Source organism: Mus pahari, chromosome 1 (genome assembly GCF_900095145.1).
Source record: "Mus pahari chromosome 1, PAHARI_EIJ_v1.1, whole genome shotgun sequence".
Classification (NCBI taxonomy): Eukaryota; Metazoa; Chordata; class Mammalia; order Rodentia; family Muridae; genus Mus; species Mus pahari.
In genome coordinates, this window is record NC_034590.1 from 75009245 (window position 1) to 75014351 (window position 5107).

The 5107-nt window shown below is 41.1% G+C and overlaps 1 protein-coding gene across 1 annotated transcript in view; it reads right to left on the minus strand.

Moving 5' to 3' along the window:
- LOC110332715 (tripartite motif-containing protein 30A-like) overlaps positions 1-4671 on the minus strand; it is a 21060-nt gene extending 16389 nt beyond the window's left edge. Inside the window, exon 1 of the mRNA XM_021214054.2 lies at positions 4596-4671. The gene's annotated coding sequence lies outside the window, so the exon portion shown is untranslated. The remainder of the gene's footprint in view (positions 1-4595) is intronic.
- Between the last annotated feature and the right edge of the window lie 436 nt (positions 4672-5107).

The following is a 5107-nucleotide window of genomic DNA, read 5'->3' on the forward strand; positions in this document are numbered from 1 at the left end:
GAAGTAGCAACACCAACAGCAACAACAGCAGCTGGATTTAGTAGTTTAGACCTCTAAATCCAGTTTTTTTGGGTGGCTAAGGTGGGAAGATGGCAAGTTCACTGCTATAATGAGTCTATAACAAAATAATGTTAAATTGAAACACAGGGAATGAGATGAAGGGATCCCTGATTGGTCAAGAGCACTGCCTACTCTTGCATAAATCCATGTCTCCATTCCCAGCCCTCACATAGCTCTCACAGCTCCTGTAACTTCAGTTTTTTGTGAATCTGACACTCTTTTCTGGCCTTTGGCATCATGACATGCATATAGTGCAAATATATGCATGCCGACAACCATCCATGCACATAAGATGAAATACCTGCCCACAAAAACTATAAAAGTATTGAATGAAATGGAAGATGGTTCAATTACATATAAAAATACTCATGGATTTGAGTATTGTTAAAGTGTCTTTATGAGGAGCTAGAGAGATGGTTTATGAGCTTAGGGGCTCTGGTTGCTCTCACAGAGAACCTTTATTCTGTTCCTAGTCCCTGAAAGGTAATTCGGAACTCTCTGCAATTCCAGTCCCAGGGTACCTGACACTCTTCTTCTGGCATTCATGGGCTCAGGGCATTCAGGTGGTCAACTGACACATATCTAGTAAGACACTGACATACATAAATGAATAAATGAATCAGTTAAGTGCCTACACTCAGACTACCTTCATCTGGAGAGAGGGTTCAGTGGTTAAGAATACTTGCTCTTGCAGAAGATATAAGTTTATTCCCTTGCTCCAACTTGAAACAGCTCCCAGATGCCTGTAACTCCAGCTTCAGAAAATCCAGCACCTCTGACAACCACAGACATCCTTCTCTTCTTTCCAAATGTGTATGCACACAGGCAGACACACAAATACATAACTCAAACAAAATGTGTGTGTGTGTGTGTGTGTGTGTGTGTGTGTGTGTGTGTGTGTGTGTGTGTTAGACTAGTAATGGTTGGTTTTATTGTAGGTATCTGCACTATTATCCTTTGGTTCTTGTTTACCCAAGCACTGCTAGGTATGGGTTAACTCTTGGCATAGGACCTTTAGTCAAATCAGACATTGGTTGGCTACTCCAACAAGTTCTTTTACCATTGCCTTAGTATATTTTGCAGGCATAACAGATTGCAGATAAAGGTTTTGAGGGTGGTTTGGTGTTTATGTTTCTCTTTTGATAGCCTGTAGAATACTTTCCTGCACCAAACAGACTAGAACTTATGGGTGAAGGTTCCATGTCGTCACCAGTTTAAATTTCCATGTTCAATGAATTATGTGAGTTCTTCCTCTACAATGGGGCACCACTATAATTTTTTATAGAGCAACACATAGTCTTAGTAACAGCCTCAGTTGTTTAAGGTTCTCCATGGGACCCTGTTGGTTAATAACTCAATTGAATGCAATCCAGTCACATCCAGTCCCACTATTGGAAGCCTTGTTTGGTGACAAGAGATTGCCAGTTGAGATTCTNCCATTATTAATAGACCTCATTAGCATCACCTCCATACACTTTAGAAAGTTTCCATTATACTATTTTTCCATATAATCCATCAAATGCCCCTTAATTCCAGAAATATTAATCTTTTTAAAAAGACAATAAGTAACATTAACTAGGTTTGTTCAAATCAAACAAGAGTCTTCAGACAGCACTTGCTTCTGTTGTTATAGGAGTATGTAAAGGCCATTTTGTGCTAGGCAGTCTTTGAAATTCCTGAAAGATAAATTCCTCAAAACTCTCACTCCTTGCTGTCCTCCCCAAATGTAAAACTGTTTTTGCTGGTTTTGTGAACCCATTTATTGCTGAGTACCAGGAAATGAAACAGCTCCCTTAGAGCTGAGGGTAGTACAAGCCATTTCTCAGCTACACATCCCACACAAATGAGCTGAGTGTGGTGTCCATCTTTAAATACACTTGCTCTAGCCTATTCTGTGTGATTTGGGTTTAAGGTCACTGAGCTCTTAAAGATATTTAATGGTTTGTGATCTTTTCCCGGTATAGTTAAACTCTGTAACAAGTAAAACTGTTTAAGAATGATCAAAGTTCAAAGTTCTGATGTCATATAAGAAATGGTCCTTTTCCAAATAGGCCTGGCAAATAAATTGTCTCAGGCTTCATTTATAAAGTATCATTTTTTTGAAGCAATTTGACATGTATTCCCTAGACATTTCCACATTTAAAAACTGGACAACCCTAATGTGTATTTTAATATCTCATAACATATGGTGGTAAAGAGAGTTAATTCCTATGTTCAGAAAATGGTGTCCACAACTGATTGTAAACAAGACAGAGCAAAGGAAAGGGGATGAATGGACTCTTGACAACCCGAAAGCCAACCTGGATACAGGAAGGCCTGACCTGTGTCTTCTGGAGACTTCATTAGCTTGGGTGAAGCCTGGATTCCCTGCTCCAAGTCCCTTGTTTTCTTTCATGGTTCTCAAGATCTCTAGATCTTTCTATCTGCAGACATCTTTCATTCTTTTATGTCATCAAACTCAATTAGGAGCTCTTGCTGTGTCTCCTGGGGCAGTAATGTTCACCTGTAATCCCAGCAGCTGGGGAGGCTGACACAGAACAATTCCATGAGGTCAGCCTGGGCTATACAGGAATAGAAAAGCTGTCAATTCTTTTTTTTTTTTTAAATAGCTAGCAATATTTATTTATTGCTAATTAAACATGTTTGTCATTGTTTTTCATACTTTTAAGGCATTTTTCTTATTTTCTTCATTTACATTTCTTTTTTTCTTTTTTTTAAAAAATACATTTGTTTAGTAGATATTTTCTTCATTTACATTTCAAATGTTATCCCCAAAGTCCCCTATACCCTTTCCCCCTCCCCCCACTACCCTGCTCCCCAACCCACCCATTCCAGCTTCCTGGCCCAGGCATTCCCCTGTACTGGGGCATATGATCTTCACAAGACCAAGACCCTCTCTTCCCTTTGATGGTGGACTAGGCCATACTCTGCTACATATGCAACTAGAGACACAGTTCTGTGGGGTACTGGTTAGTTCATATTGTTGATCCTCCTACAGGGTTGCTGACCCCTTTAGCTCATTGGATACTTTCTCTAGCTCTTTCTTTAGGGGCCCTGTGTTCCATCTGATAGATGATTGTGAGCATCCACTTCTGTATTTGCCAGGCACTGGCATAGCCTCACCAGAAAGAACTATATCAGGGTTCTGTCTGCAAAATCTTTCTGGCATATGCAATAGTATCTGGGTTCGGTGGTTGTATGTGGGATGGATTCCCAGGTGGGGCAGTCTCTGGATGGTCCTTTCATATGTCTCAGCTCCGAACTTTGTCTCTGTAACTCCTTCCATGGGTATTTTTGTTCCCCATTCTAAGAAGGAATGAAGTATCCACATTTTGGTCTTCTTGAGTTTCATGTGTTTTGTAAACTGTATCTTGGGTATTCTAAGTTTCTAGGCTACTATCCACTTATCAGTGAGTGCATATCACTCCTGGGCATATACCCAGAAGATGCTCCAACTTGTAATAAGGACACATGCTCCACTATGTTCATAGCAGCCTTATTTATAATAGCCAGAAGCTGGAAAGAACTCAGATGTGAGGAATGGATACAGAAAATGTGGTACATTTACACAATGGAGTACTACTCAGCAATTAAAAACACTGAATTCATGAAATTCTTAGGCAAATGGATGCATCTGGAGGATATCATCCTGAGTAAGGTAACCCAATCACAAAAGAACATGCATTTACATTTCGAATGCTATCCCCAAAGCCCCCTAAAGCTGTCAGTTCTTGAGAGTGCTCCTCCCACTGTTCTCTGTCTACCTCTGTCTGTCTCTGTTTGTCTCTGTCTCTTTTTCTGTCTCACTCTCTTGCTCACTCTCTCTCTTCTCCTTTCACCACATCCACTGTCTCTTTCCTTGGGATTGAATGAGGGTGTGGTACAATCTTGCAAGTATTCTTCCAGCACACTAATTGCACCTCAATAAGCTACACCTCCTGGCCATTTTTTCTTCTTTCGACTTTGGTTCATTGCGTACTTGGACTTTGGATCTTCCTGTTTCAGCTTTCTTGGTAGCTGGAATTACTAGCATGGGATGATCTTGATTAGAGATAGCACATATGGCCCAAGGGAAAGGGCAGCAATGATAATGACTTTTAAGTGACATTAGGAATTCCCTACAGACTTCAGGGTGTTTCATAGTACAAGTACATTAATAGGAAGCTGCAGAGAGTTCAAGACTTTCAATCACAGGGAAAGATCAAAGGGAATAAGCCCTTAGAATCATGGGTAAATCCAAAATTACTCAAAGAAATCTTAAACTTTTGTTTTCATACACCCCTCTGGCTGTACTTCTTCTATTTAGGGAGAGGAATGTCTGTCTTGGAGCAGAAGATTCATGCTGCAACTCATAATTAAAGATTAGAAAAATCTGAAGTATGTTTGGTAAAATAACAGGACATCTCCAAACATACCAGGAAAGCTGCCTTCCTCAAGGCCACCCTGTCTCTGGCTCTCATCCCCATAATGCTCAGCAGGAAGCCAGCAGTTCCCCTCCAACCCCCTCCTGCTTTTTACCTTCAACTTAAACTCACCAGAGCAAAGACTGTGTCTTCTTCTAAATTCCTCCAAACTCTGCAGTTGAAAATTGGCTCACACCTTCAGATACCAACCAAGAGAGCCAGGATCTGTGGAGAGGAGCAAACAAAGGCCAGAGTTTTAAGTCCTGAGGATTCAGCCAACTGTGCTGGTCCTCTAGGGAGCCATTAGAGAAATGAAGGTAAAGACCTTGAGGGCTGGAACTGAGAAAAAGAAACTACAGAACTACCAACCAATGGGGTGGTGCTAACTCATTAACTGGAGTTTTACTACTAGAGGGAGTCAGTTGCCTTGGGTCAGCTCTGCCTTCCAGGAGCTTAGGGCATTTTTCAGAGCTACAGGAACTCCTTATGTCACTTGTTCAGACTCATGATACAATCAACCAAAAAGTTCCTGACCCCGTGTAAATCTGCAAAGAAAGCCTTCCCCCTGGGCTTCTCCTGCACCTGAGTTCCTGGCTGGGTTTTGCCTCGGTGGCAGGTGTGGCCCAAAGGGAATGAAAAACAAG